The sequence below is a fragment of the Macaca thibetana genome, chromosome X (assembly GCF_024542745.1).
Source record: "Macaca thibetana thibetana isolate TM-01 chromosome X, ASM2454274v1, whole genome shotgun sequence".
NCBI classification, from domain to species: domain Eukaryota; kingdom Metazoa; phylum Chordata; class Mammalia; order Primates; family Cercopithecidae; genus Macaca; species Macaca thibetana.
Window position 1 is genome coordinate 70,231,291 of NC_065598.1, and position 15,248 is coordinate 70,246,538.

Sequence of the window (15,248 nt, forward strand, 5' to 3'; positions counted from 1 at the left end):
TACAAGGCCCAAATAACCAGGTATCCATAATATCAAAAAGTTATTTTTTAAAAAACATTAGCAATTAAACTTTGTTTTTGTACATCAACAGATTTCCCGGAAAGACCTAGTCAATCTGCTGTAAAAAGTAAGTCAGTGAGTTAGTAGCTCATTTTCAGTCAAGGGAGATCTATAAGGCTGGAAAACTTTAATGATATATAGATTGTAGAGTGATTATATCCCATCACTGTTCAATGCCAATCACACTAATAGCATACTATAAAATAGTTTTATAGTATGTGCAAATAGTTTTCAAAGCTATGGGGTAAAGTAACATAGATAATTTTATAATGGGACCTGGTAAAGTACAGTGATGTTCCAGTCACATCCCTATTTTTAAATTGTTATATACACTTGATTAGATTATGTAATAAGAGAGTATTACTTGGGTCTACTTCATAACCTCTCATGTTTCTGGGGACACTAGAAGAATAGCATTCTAACTGGTTAAGGAAAATAATACTTTAAGTCTACTCATAATTTAAGAAGTCTAGCACTGTTCAAATTTATATTTTGTTTCAGTCTCTCATCCTAACATGAAAAAAAAAAAATCAAAAGCTATTTCCAATACAAACATCAAAACAGTAAAGAAGAGGCTTCTTTACCAAACTCATTTGTATAAGATGCAAAAGGAGCCCAGGTTCCATGTATCAGTACTCAATTTGGAAAGGTCAAGTAAGAACTATCAAATAAAGCCCAAGTCACCAACAAAAACATACCCAACTCAACAGTCTAATACACATATATATAGTGATATATAACTGTACATGGCCACTGAAGTTTAACTTGTTAAATTCAGCAGGCCAGCTATGTCTTAAATACATGAGCTCCAACTTCAGTTGGATTTTGAAGGAAACCTGTGTAAAATGCTACTTGCCTACACCCCAACATATGGTAGTGAGAATATCAATTTTCTCCCAATCCAGTCTTTAAGACAAGGCAAAGGAAGGCATTAGCTCTGTTTAACCAGACATATCATTACTCTTTGCCATCCAAACTTACAAGGTTTGGGGGAACAGAAGAGGCATTAGCTCAGTTCAGATATAATCATTAGTTTCTGTTTAAGCTGGTAACACATTTCTCCAGGATGTTTTCACATATAAGAATATTTTAGCAGTCAACAAAAGTCAACTCTTAATTCATTACTTTAAGACACGAACTCCCTCCAAGCTATACATTTGATAATTAGGGCACAAACACCCTGAAAAGAAATTATGAATGCCTCATCACAGCAGCCCTGGGTCTCATAGTCTTCTGTAATTTAGGGAGGTGGCTAGAGAAATGGAAGTTACAGAAAGATAAAGCTGAAAGAGGATATGAGAAAATGGTAAATTTCCCCCAATCCTACATGTTAAGGTTTTATAAAGGGAAAAATCAGAAAAGAAATAACAATAATCATTTAGAGAAATGCCACAAAAATGTTTCTTTTATTAGACTTTTGAAAATTTTCCAAATCACAAAATGTCAGGGATTTAGGTATTTGATTTAAGCTCCTATCTTATTTCACTAGCAGTCTCGAGATGGTCAGACTGATGGTGATTTGAACCCAAGTCAGAGCCAGGACTAAAGTCTAAGCGTTTCTACCCAACACCATAATGATTTCCTTCTGCATCCTCCATAAGAAAGGAAATTCCTTGATATAAATCCTGTCTTTGGTTTTGCTATTTATTCCAGCACCTGGAACAATAATATTTGCTGAATTAACACAATAATTATCTCTATTTTGAAGATGCCCACATTTCCAGAGCATCCCTTTTTACAATTGCTAGAGATTTTTCTTAAGGGTAGAAATTATTTTAAGCAATGAATTTAAATACAGCTTCAAGATTCACCTTTGGATGCTATCTAGCAGAATCAATCCACCTAAAAGCAAGCCATCCTTCCTCTTGAGTTAAGGTACAGAATCACCTCTAAATTCATTCCTTTAAAACAAATTCCAATAATAATTATAATTGTATGTCGACAATGAATGACAATTTAATTAGCAACCCAAGATTTCATAAGCATAGACCAGTATTTCTCAAATTGGGGTGATAACCCTGGGGATTTGTGGATATATTCTAATGGATCCCCAAGTTCTACATAAATTATATAAAACACATCTTTGACAAAGACAATGTGAAATTGTAAAACATATTTCCATTTCAAATACCTTTGTTAAGTCAGTGTTCCTCAAAACACATTTTTTTAGGATCTCAGAAAATTCTGTTCCTTTAGGTATTTCATCATGAAGCATTACCTGAGTTTGAGAAACAATGGCACAGACCATGTTTCCAAGAAGGCTCAAGACCATGATGTATATTACCCCCAGTCAGCCAGACAATGTTGTTAAAGCATCTGGAGTGGGGGTGGCGGGCATGGGAACAAGCCATGAGGAAATATGGATGTGAATTAAAATGGCCTATAAGTGAAGCCAGTTCATTTATATGGTTCTCGTTGCTCCTCCTGCAATGCATGAATGTGCACCAGAAAAAAAGTTTCAAATGTTATGTTAAACAATATTTTTTCAGCTGGAAAACATTAAGGAGGCTAAGCTGCTTTTAGCTTTACAAAAGCTGGGAGGAAAGAGGGTATATAAACTACTGCATAAAGTAGGCAAGAAAGGTCAAGGTTTTGACTTCATTTCTCCACTACGCTCTTGGCAAAAAGATTCCAAACTAAAAAAGTATTTATGATATGCATTATCCATGGTCATCTGTTCTTGGGCAGAAATGTAGTAAAATTGTGGAAAGAGCCGAAGTATTAGATTTATACCCTCAATCTCTGAACTTTAAAATACTCAAGCTTATGAGATTTAACAATCACTAATTTGCCAACCTTGGCAAAAAGCCAAACACAATGGCTATGCCCTATCCCTTTCATCTCTTTCCATGGCTCCAAAAGAGGTAAAAAATGAATGAAATTAAAATAAACCAACTGGACTATCCAGATGGCTGCAATATTAATCCTATCTTGGCTTAAAGAGAAAAAGCAAACCCACTTCCTTAAGTTTTTTTTATTCTATCAACTTCAAATCCTTGTGGGTTCCCTTCTTAAAACTACTACTTATGATTCACACAAAACAGCACTTTATTATTATTTTCTAAAGTTATTTCAAATGTGCTTATATTAGCTCCTCAACAATAAAACCGTCTCAGGAATGGAATTATATAGGATATCATTCCCACCCAGGTTATCAGTGTAACCTAGCATAGAGCTGGGTCCACAATATTAATTCTACAGTTCTGCTGGTTAACTCACATATGTGTATTTATGTATGTATGTATCTATCTATCTATCTATCTATATACACATATATATATTGCAGATGAGGTGGGAAGAAGGAAAGAAACTTACTGGACCCTTTGACTTTTCTATAGGTGGCATCTAAGAGAAAGAAAATAGAATAGGAAAAAGATTACTTAATAGCTACAAAGTAGTACTTACAGTATTCTAAAGAGCCAGAGACTCTTCTTACAGCTGTCCGAGGAGCTAGTAGGGCAAACTGCTCCCTGAGCTGGGCCGATCTTTTGACATCCTTCTCAGAGAAACAATATTCTTTTTCAGTTATTACAAAGAACTGCTGTTGTGATGACTAGTTATTTGCTTGAGCAGTTCCATGTTACATACTCCTTTGCCACAAAACACCCTGTACACTAGTGGCTGGGATATTATTCATTTCCACTAGGCAGCTATCTCACTGTTGAAATTTATATCCAAAAGAATATTTAATTTTGGCTTATTTTTCCTATAAAATAGGAAACTGGTCTTATCATTGTTAAGTCCTCACCTCAGTGTGGTACTTCGAACTACTTCAAATTATTAGTATAATTAAATGCTTCATTTTATATAATAGACAAATTAATAAAAAAGGTGGCATATGCTTTTTAAAAGCACCTCTGCATATGTTCCCTCATTTAATCGTTTTACTGCAATCTTCTTGAAATAAGTAGGGGCAGGTGCTCCAGATGAAGAAATTTAAGGATTATAAAATTTAGGTAGATTTTCTAAAAATGAATCCTGGTAAAGCCCACACAAAGATACTGGTCTTAAGAGTTCCGCTCTAGAACGCCTTTGATAATATTAAAATAGCAAGAGTCAGTGTTCTATCCACAGACCCACCACCCTCAGTTAAAATGAGACACTGGTCATCAGGTACATAGTATAAACGCATTTTTTGGCTTCAAAAATATAATGACCAGGTTACTGAGTCCAGTCTACAATCCAGATGTCTTTCTTAAAAATTTTTTTTTAATAATAATAACAGCAATTTTCCTGGCTGTATCCTGGCATTTGGCACTTTACAATAACAATATACAAAGGGGACAACAAGAGATTCTTAACCAGACAATCTGCTCTGGAAAGAAGAATGCAGAGAAAGTGCCAACCTTCCTTCCTGGGGAGACAATTTGATAGTGTATACTGGAAACACAAAATAAAGGATGGCAATCCAGCTCCCTGGGTCTGACTTGCCTTGAGTGTTTTGCACAGTAAAGCAGTAACAGAGGTGGGCAAGAATGGTTCTTGTCCCCAGAATCTGACAATAATTTAAACTGGGATCATTAATAAATGAAAGAAAATGAATGAAGGCTTATCCACCTAGTTCAGGCCTGCTTTTCATAGTCAACACTGCACAAACACACCAAAGTGGTAGGGAGATCTTGGACTGATGGGCTGAAAAATGGGACAATCAGTACTGTGTTCATTAAGAACACAGAAGGGGCTTTGGGTGGTCAGTATACTCAGAAGCAATGCAAATGGAAGTAGAGGGGTTCATGTATAATGGGTGGGACCAAGGAAAGTGCAACTGAGTATTTTTTAAGTCCAAGAGAAAGGGTCTTGTCCAGTCAAGATTACCCAGCAAAGAGGCAAATGGGGCAGGGCAGGGGGAAGGGAGGAAGGAGAGAGCACAATCTTATCTAATATCTGGATATATGGATACCTAAGATTGTGAGCAATAGTCTGTAAAAAGGGGCCAAGGGCACACAAGGGGCAGAGAGGGAAGACTTCGTACATAAAGCATGACACCATGGCTAACTGTGACTTTACACACTGGTGCAATGCAAAAGTGGTGGGAGTATGGTCCACTGTTTGATGGACAAGTGCATGGAATATTCCAATGCTTATACTTTATTATGCCATGGGAAACTAAGAGTGGGGTGGGGTGCTTAACAAGATCAGTGAGGGAAAAAACCATTGATAACTGCCATTGTGCCTATTAACAGTCCCAGGAGAAGTTTTGAGTAGTCGGCAGCCCCTGCAGTAATGCAAAGGGGATACTAAGGCATAATATCCCACTCTAACAGAAGGAGACATGTATAATTGCAAATATGCACATTAACAGTACAAGGGGCCTTAGTGGTTCAGTACCCCCGATATATGCATGAGGAGGCAGGAGTCTTATCTAATGATCAGTGCCCTGGATAATTGTTATTAATGCATATTAATTGTCCAAGAGCTGAGATTATGAGTAGTTAGCACTTTTCGGCAGCAACCCAAAGGGTAGTAGAAGGAACATAGGGTCTTTTTCTACTACACAGGTCCACAAATAAAATTGTGACATTAATATTAAAAGGGTTCATTCATAATTAACATGCCCCTGATGCAAGGGGAGTATGTGGAGATCAAGTCTTAGTCTAAAAGAAGAGGTAGACAATTGCATTAATGCATATTAAGTCCAAGAGAAGGGGCACTAAGTGAATATCATCCCCCTGCTCTAAAGCAAAGGTGGTACAGGAACATGCTTAGAGAATTGTGTTTGTGCACATGAACATTCCAAGTGAAAGAGTCTTGAGTAGTGGGCACTACCTGCTAAAAACGCTAAGAAAGTAGGTAGGATCCTTGTCTAGTGCACAGACCAGGAGCAAATGTAATTGCGCATATTAACAGTCCAAAATAACACGACTTTGGTTGATCGGGACACCCTGCTGTACTACAAAGGAAAGGTGATGGGGTATGACTTTAATCTACTGACAAACACAAAAGAAAATTTCAATTATGTATGTTGATAGTCCACCAGAAGGGGCCTTGCAGGCAAGCAGTATATCCCACAGTAATGCAAAAGAGGTGCAATGGTCCTAGAAGTGATAGGGTTGTGGACAACTGCAATTATTCCCATTAACTGTTCAAATGTGAAGATCATAAGGAGTGGGCACCCACTATTGAAAAGAGGTGGGGCATCCTTGTCTAGGGCACAAGAACCCACATAAATGCAATTATGCATGTCAATAAGCCAAGAAAAGGGGACTTAGGGGTCAGCAACCCTGGTATACTGCAAATGGAGGGTGAGAGGGTAGGACCTTGTTTATTCAGGATGAACCATGTGGTGATTATATACATTAACGTCCAAGGGACATTGTTGTGGTCCATTAAAACCATGTACTTTGGACAAATATAAGAATCTGAAAGTAGTGGGTACTCCTTCTTGAAAAGCAAAGGGAGTCCATGAGAAGGTATCCTTAGCTAGTACACAAGAATACAGACAAGCCAAGAAAAGAGGCCTTAGTGATCAGCACCCCAGCTATACTGCAAAGGGAGTCTGAGAGTAGGACTTTATTCAAATAGGATAAGCCGTGTGCAGTTATGCACATCAATTTCCAAGATGCATGGTTGCGGTCACTTACAATTGTGCACCTTGATTGTCCAAATGTAAAGGTCTTATGGGGTGAGCACTCCCTGCTGGTAGGAAAAGGAAGATTACAGGTAGGTAGGGTGGGGCAGAGGAGGCTTCCTTGTCTAGTACACAGAAACCTGGACAAATATAATCACATAACAGGCCAGGAAAATGGGCCTTGGTTATCAGCACCCCTGCTGTACTGCAAAAGGGGTCTGAGAGTAGGACCTTATTCAGACGAGATAGGCCGTGTGCAGTTACACACATTATTGTCCAAGGTGCATGGCTGTGGTCACTTACAATTGTGCACCTTGACTGTCCAAATGTAAGGTTCTTATGGAGCGGGCACTCCCTGCCAGAAGGAAAAGGAAGATTGGGGGTGGGGTGGGGCACGGGAGGCTTCCATGTCTTATACACTGGAACCCAGACAAATATAATCACGTAAGTTAACAGGCCAGGAAAAGGGGCCTTGGTTATCAGCACCCCTACTGTACTGCAAAAGGGGTCTGAGAGTAGGACCTTATTCAGATGGGATGGGACATGTGCAGTTACACACATTTATGTCCAAGGTGCATGGTTGTGGTCACTTACAATTGTGCACCTTGATTGTCCAAATGTAAGGATCTTATGGAGCGGGCACTCCCTGCTGGAAGGTAATGGAAGACTGGGGGTGGAGTGTGGCAGGGGAGATTTCCATGTCTATTACACAGGAACTGGAAGAAATATAATCACACACATAACAGGCCAGGAAAAGGGGCCCTGGTGATCAGCACCCCTGCTGTACTGCAAAAAGGATCTAAGAGTAGGACCTTAGTCAGATGGGATGGGTCATGTGCAGTTACGCACATTAGTGTCCAAGGTGCGTGCCTGTGGTCACTTAAAATTGTGCACCTTGATTGTCCAAATGTAAGGGTATATGGAGTGGACACTCCCTGCTGGAAGGGAAACGAAGATTGGAGGTGGGGTGTGGCAGGGGAGGCTTTCATGTCTATTACACAGAAACCAGGACAAATATAATCACACATAACAGGCCAGGAAAAAGGGCCCTGGTGATTCAGCACCCCCGCTGTACTGCAAAAGGGGTCTGAGAGTAGGACCTTATTCAGATGAGATAGGCCGTGTGCAGTTATGCACATTAATGTCCAAGGTGCATGGCTGTAGTCACTTACAATTGTGCACCTTGATTGTCCAAATTTAATGGTCTTATGGAGAGGGTACTCCCTGCTGGAAGGGAAAGGAAGACTGGGAGTGGGGGCGGAGGGGGGGAAAGGCTTCCTTGTCTAATACACAGGAACCCAGACAAACATAATCACCCACATAACAGGCCAAGAAAAGGGGCCTTGGTGATCAGCACCCCTGCTGTACTGCAAAAGGGGTCTGAGAGTAGGACCTTATTCAGATGGGATGGGCAATGTGCAGTTACACACATTGATATCCAAGGTGCGTGCCTGTGGTCACTTACAACTGTGCACCTTGACTGCCCAAATGTAAGCGTCTTATGAAGGGGGCACTCCCTGCCGGAAGGGAAATGAAGGTTGGGGGTGGGGTATGGCAGGGGAGGCTTCCATGTCTAACGCACAGGAACCCAGACAAATATAATCACATACGTAACAGGCCAGGAAAAGGGGCCCTGGTGATCAGCACCCCTGCTGTACTGCAAAAGGGGTCTGAGAGTAGGACCTTATTCAGATGAAATGGGCCGCGTGCAGTTATGCACATTAATGTCCAAGGTGCATGCCTGTGGTCACTTACAATTGTGCACCTTGATTGTCCAAATGTAAGGGTCTTATGGAACAGGGACTCCCTGCCGGAGGGAAAGGAAGATTGGGGTGGGGGTGTGGCGGGGGAGGCTTCCACATCTAGTACACAGGAACCAAGACAAACATAATCGCACGCATACCATGCCAGGAAAGGGGGCCTTGGTGATCAGCACCCCTGCTGTACTGCAAAAGGGGTCTGAGAGTAGGATTTTATTCAGATAGGATGAGCTGTGTGTAGTTATGCACATTCATGTCTAAGGTGCATGGTTGTGTTCACTTAACAATTACACATCTTGACTGTCCAAATTTGAGAGTCTTATGGAGTGGGCACGCCCTGCTGGAAGGGAAAGGTGAGACTGAGGTATGTGGAGAGGACCCTCCTTTTCTAGTGCATAGGATCCCAGACAATTATAATCACACATAACATGCCAAGAAAAGGGAACTTGGTTATCAGCACCCCTTCTGTAGTGCAAAAGGGGTCGGAGAGTAGGACCTTATTCACATGGAATGAGCAGTGTGCCATTACGCACATTAATGTCCAAGAGGCATGTTTGTGGTCACTTACAATTGTGCACCTAGACTCTCTAAATAAAAGGGTCTTATGGGGTGGGCACTCCCTGCTGAAAGGGAAAAGTGGGGATGAGGGGAGCACTTTCCTTCTCTAGTGCGTAGCAACCTGGACAAATACAGTCACACATATTGAGAGGCCAAGAAATGGGGCCTTAGGTGTCACCAACCATGCTGTCCTTCAAAAGGAAGGATCCTAATGTAATTGTCATTAGGCACATTAACAGTTTGAGAAAGAGGCCTTAAGTGAATAGTACCCCATGCAATAAAGAGGGTGTGAAAGGTCAGAAACCCAAGTCTAATTGAAGGACCATTGACAACTGCAATTACATGCATCTACAGTCCGAAGAAGGACTTAATGTTGGTTAGCACTCTCTGCTTTGATAAGTACAGGAGTCCTGATAAAAGGCACAGCTGTGTACAAATGAAAATGTGTATATAACAACTAAGATTATGCATGCTAACTTTGCTAGTCGAAGGGTCTTAAGTAGTAGGTACTTCCCGCTGGGATGTAAATAGAGTGGGTGGAGTCCTTACATGATAAAAAGGTACAGGAGCAAATATAAGTATGCACATTAACAGTCCAAGAGAATGAATTCAGGCTAGTTAGAAGCTCCTGCAGTAATGCAAATGGAGCAAGGAAGCGGGAATTCCACTCTAACACAGGGGCACATCAACTACTGTTAATTATGCGCATTTAAGCAGTACAGGAGAAGTAGCACTAGCTAGTTAGCACTCCTGCTGCTATGCCAAGGAGGGGTGAGGGGGATGGGATTCCAGGGCAACTGTTTTACTTTATTTTTCTTTAATGTTGGCCAGGCTGGTCTCAAACTCCTGGCCTTAAGGAATCCTCCCACCTCAGCCTCCCAAAGTGCTGGGATTACAGGTGTGAGCCACCACACCCGGCCTCAGGGCAATTTTGCACACTGGAAGTTCAAGAAAGACTTCAGAAAATCAGTACCCCCTGCTATGATACTGAGAAGTCAAGATATTAGCTTATTGGGAGGGACCATAGACAATTGAAAATATGCACATTAAGAGTCGTGGACAATTAGAAATATACACATTAAGAGTCTCAAGAGAAGGACTTTGGGTTGCCAGCATCCCTTTATATAATATAAAAGGGGTAGAATATTGGTTTAAAGGGAGAGACCACGAACATTGGAATTTTGCACATTCATAGTCCCAGGGAAAGGTAACATGAGTAATTAATATCCCTTGCTGTAAAACAAGGAGGGTACAATGGATCTGATCTGAAAGACATTGCTGTGATCAACTGCCATGGTTCACATTAACTATCCTAGTGCAAAGGTCTTGAGTAGAGGTCATCCATTCCCGAGCACAAGGGAAGTAAGTGGGGTCTTTAGTGCACAGGAAGAGGGACAAATGCAAGTAGCACATTAACAGTACAAAAGAAGAGTCCTTGTGATTAGCACCCTCTACTGTAATGCTAAGAGGGTTGGGATCTTAATTTAATGGAAAAGACCATAATTGCAATTATGCGCATTAACAGTCCCAAGTACCCCCTGCTGTAAGACAAAAGGAATATGAGGGGATGAGACCCCAGACTAACAGCAGATAGGGAAATTGCATTTTGCACATCAATAATTTCTGGAGGAGGGGCATTAGGTAACCAGCACCCTCCTGATGTAAAGCAAAGATGATGCAGGGACCATGATATAAAAGACTCAGTTCTAATCACTTAGGATTGTGCACATAAACTGTCCTAGTACAGAGGTCTTAAGTAGTAAGGGTCCCCTGCTGGAATACAAAGGGAGTGGCAGGGTTAGTGCACAAGATCGTGGACAAACACAATTATGAACATCAATGCACAAGAAGAGTCCTTGGGTGATCAGCCCACATTGTAACATGCAAATAGGATACAGAGTCCAGAGTCCCTTTCTAATGGACAGGACTCTGGACAATTGCAACTGTGCAAATTAACTGTCCAAAGGCTGTTATTGAATAATCTGCACTTGTTAGCAATATCCCACAGAAGGTGGGATGGGGTGGGAATCCATTTTTATTGCACAGAACCATGAATATATGCAATTATGCATATCAACTGTTTAAGAGAAGGAAACTTGGGTAGTCAGAACTCAGCAGCAATGGCAAAGGGGATATCCTAGACTAACGAGTGGGACCATAGGCAGTTAAGTGTTTTACATATTAATGCCAGGTGGTAGGCAGTTCACACTAAGTAGGAGCAATGATAAGGGCATACATATAAGTGGGTCTCTTTTGTTAGGCAGAACCATGAATAATTACTATTGTATCCATTAATATTCCAAGGGAAGGGGCTCTAAGAATGAGTCCCTCTGCTGTTACGCAAAGATGTTTGCAAACGCCATAGTGTAACTAACAGAACTATGGATAACTGGGATTTTACTCAATAATTTAAGAAACTCTTAAATCTCAGGTAGTCAGCACTGCCTCAAGGCAAATGCAAGGGCGACTGGTAGCCTTCAAGATTAATGGGTGAGACAATTAGCAATTACTACTTTGTTCTTTAATTGTCCAAGAACAGCAGGATTCTCCAGAAGCACAGCAAAAAGCGCAGTAGGGTGCCTTTGTTTAATACGCAAAGCTATGACAATTGGGACTGAGCATTTTAACTGTCCAACAAAAGACGGGTTGTCTGAGACCCCCTGCTGAATGCAAATGGGGTTCAGAGTGCTGTCTAATCCAATGGGTAGGATTATTGGCAATTAGAATTTTACTCAATGCAAAGAGTTTTAGGTGGCCAACACAGTACACAATAAAAGGTCACTACTCAAAATTGGGACTGTGACTACAGAAGCAATGACAGAGAAATGGTTTCTCCTTTAAGGGCAGGGGATTGAGAAAATGATTAGTAACTCAAATTGTGGGCAATAATGCTCTGATAGAAAGCTCTCAATTGACATTCCCTACCTTCAACGTACCGAGTAAAGAAATTCTGTTCTGAGATCACAGACAAATGGGATTGTATGCATTAACTTAAAATGGTCAAGGAGTCAGTACTGAAGATCAGCGATGCCAAGGGTAAACAGAATATCCCAGTATAATAGGATAAGCAATGGACAACTTATTTTGAGCACTGAATCAATGAAAATTAGAGTGACTTTCCAGAGAAGCTGGTCGGGACTGAGGAACTAGGACTGGGGCTGGGGCTGGGGGCTTAGGGGGCTGGAGCTGGGGCTGGGGCGGGGCTGGGGCTGGGGCAGGGGCTGGGGCAGGGCTGGGGCGGGGTGGGAGAAGGGCTGGGGCTAGACTAGGGGGGTTTGCTGGGAGCAGGGCTGGGGAGGAACTGGATGCTAGGCAGGCAGGATACAACAAAAAATTGAAATGTGGACATTAATACTCCAATATAAGTCTGAATAGAGGACACCAGACCACAGCAATTCAAGTTTCCTGCCTGATAAGTAGGTGATTAGTCAATAAGTGCCGCATCAAGGATGGGAACAAAGCAAGGCCTGGACCTGTGTAAACCTTCAAACACTCTTTTTTACATTAGATCATGAAGTTAAATTTTTAACTGTGTCTGTGCTACAGACTCTTCAAAATCCAAAGGAAAGTAGTTAAGTCAATTTCAAAGAAAATAATCAGCACATTTTTTAAAAATTAGAAATGATTTGACTTTGACTATCTACTGCCAAAAGGTTAAGGAATTTGTAAAGAGAAACTAAAAACTTTAAGGAATTTTAAGGAACTCAAAATAAAAACTCATTAAATGTAATTAAAATGAATTCTACAAATAAAGCCTCAATACAATTCTATAACAGTCACTTAAGACTTAAATTCAAACACTAGCAAACCACAAAATCAGACTGTATGACTGACATCCAAAAGATAAATATAAATCAAAATCCGACCCCAGCATTAGCCAAGGGGTAGGTGTTCCTCTTGAGGAAGGCAGGAATTCCTCTTCTGCCACCTGTTGGCCAACGATCATCTGTGATCCATTCTGGTCCTTGACACGGGTCACCACCATGTCCACACCAAGCAGGCCTGGAGCACTGCCCATGGCCACAGTGCAGTGTAGGGCAGACCAGAGGGGGTGGGGCGGTGGGGGGTAGGGAGTTGGGGGAGTTGGGGGGGGTGGGGGTGGGGGGAAGTATACTTAGCCTTAGGTGAGGCACCAATACAGAGGAATGGAGTGAGGTTCAGACCACACAGCCAGATATCCAGCACTGCAAGAGGCAGCACTGGACAGGAGGTGACAAATGAGAGGGGACAGAGGCGGAAAGGCCAAATGTCCTTGAAAAGACCTTGAAAACACCTGGTGTACCGCCCACTGGGAGACATACACGTGGCCCCTCCACTTCTGTCTCTTGACTGGCTAAAGACAGCTGCGAAGTGCTATGCTAATTCACCCAAGTCCTCGCTGAGTAGCTGGACAGTGTGTCATCAGTCTAATTCCATCTTCTGCTCTAATTGGCTGTGATCAATTCCACCCCCATTTCTAATTGGTTGGGTTATGCGACAATCCAGCACTGTCCATCCCACTTTCTCTCCCGCTCTGCATGGCACTAGGCGGCAAAACCCGCCATCTTTAACAATGCGGCAAGCCCGCCAAGATTGCACCGAGCAAAAGCCCGCCATGATGTCCACGTGACAAAAGCCATGATATACACATGACAACGCCTGCCATATTGTCCCTGCGGCAAAACCCAACACGAAAAGCACGCAGCAAAGACAAAGAGGCCCGCCATGTTTTACACTGCGGCAAGACCTTCAGCCGCCATCTTTTCCTGTGTGACCGCACATGTCCACCACCATGCTAACCACTTAACAAAGCCTCGCCCATCATGATGTGGCCTTCCCGCCACTTGAACACTGCGACAGAACTGGATCCGCCATTTTGGACAACCTAACAAAGCACAGCCCGCCATGCTGAGCAATGCCACAATGTCAAAATCGCCATTTTAAGCCTTGCACCTTAGTCTTTTCTAACCTTTCATTTTCAACTAGTGCCTTGTACTGACAAAAGACGATTCTGTCTTACTGCCTCCCGATACAATAATCACGCAAAGCTCGTAACAAGCCCCAAATCAACTTATTCAGATAGATTTAGCTCATGCAATGCACATGACTTCCTCTGCCTGACGTATCATCCATCTTGCCTCCCTAGTTTAAACTTAGCACAAACGACTAGCCCTAAGCTGAGTTATGCGGCAAGTCTAAAATGGCGGCCACTTTTCCTCCACGCCCTTAGCTTAACTGCAGAGTCATTCCCTGCCAAAGCCGTAGGTACACTCACACACCACCAAATGATCAGCAGCAAAAAAAGTGTAGATATTCCAGAGAGTGCAACAACCCACAAAACCAACATTTTTTCATCCATAAAAAGCACCGACGGGCGATGAAAAAAAAAATCAAAGCAGGTATCCGCCGCCCCGATGGGCCAGAAAAACAAAAATTAAAGCAGGTATCCGAGGCCCCGATGGGCAAGGAAAAATAAAAAATAAAAGCAGGTATCCGAAGCCCCGATGGGCCAAAAAAACAAAATTTTTAAAAAGCAGGTATCCGCCACCCCGATGGGCCAGAGTGTTGGGGGGTCAGAGGGGAAGGGAATCAGCAGGTATCCGATGCCCCGATGGGCTAAGGAAAAAAAAAAATAAAAAGCAGGTATCCGCGGCCCCGATGGGCGAATAAAAAGGAATTAAAAGGTAGGTATCCACAGCCCCGTTGGGCAAAGAAAAAATAATAAAACCAGGTATCCGCAGCCCCGATGGGCAAAATATAGAAAAGAGAGTGGAAGAGTAGAAAACTGATCCACAAAATCAAAGATGTCAACCAAAAATGATTCCAAAAAAAAATTCCTTAAAAATTAAAAATTGCCTCAAAATATTCCAAATACTTTTTTTAAAAAAATATGGAGGACGTGTCAAGAAAACACTAGGAGAAAGTATAGAATTTTAAAAAATATTTTATGGAATTTAGGTGATTTTTTAAAGAAATACGCCATAAGGGGTGTTGGGGGACTAGAAAATGTTCTAGAAAGAACCCCAAGTGCAGAGAGATCTTCAGTCAGGAAGCCTCCAGCCCCGAGAGAGGAAGAAATATGGCTGCAGCAGCGAATTGCAGCGCTTTAAGAACTGAGGGGGGGCTGAGGGCGGAGAGAGCATAAGAGGCGTGGCCTAGAAGATTGAAAGCCCGACATCTTTGTGATTTGGTTGGTTCAAAATTTACCCAGTAACGACAAAAAAGGGAAATTTCGAGAAAGCAAAGACATACCAGAAAGAACATTAACTGGAAGAAGACTTCATTTCTAGACCAGGAGTCACAACTTCAATGGGTTTTCCAGT

At 41.9% G+C, this 15,248-nt stretch overlaps 2 long non-coding RNA genes across 6 annotated transcripts in view; one reads left to right on the top strand and one right to left on the bottom strand.

The window, feature by feature from the left end:
- Positions 1–13,020, bottom strand: part of LOC126946336 (uncharacterized) — a 30,445-nt gene extending 17,425 nt beyond the window's left edge. For 2 of the 5 annotated variants that reach the window (XR_007722634.1, XR_007722630.1), the window contains exon 1: positions 3,466–12,134. This is a non-coding gene — a long non-coding RNA (uncharacterized LOC126946336). Of the gene's footprint in view, positions 1–1,871; positions 1,962–3,375; positions 3,406–3,465; positions 12,135–12,812 lie in introns of those variants that run through there. The other 3 variants (XR_007722632.1, XR_007722633.1, XR_007722631.1) reach the window with 3 other exon arrangements.
- Positions 13,021–13,616: 596 nt separating this feature from the next.
- Positions 13,617–14,609, top strand: LOC126946341 (uncharacterized). The gene is made up of 2 exons (XR_007722643.1): positions 13,617–14,324; positions 14,569–14,609. It is a non-coding gene; the product is annotated as an uncharacterized LOC126946341 (long non-coding RNA).
- Positions 14,610–15,248: the final 639 nt, after the last annotated feature.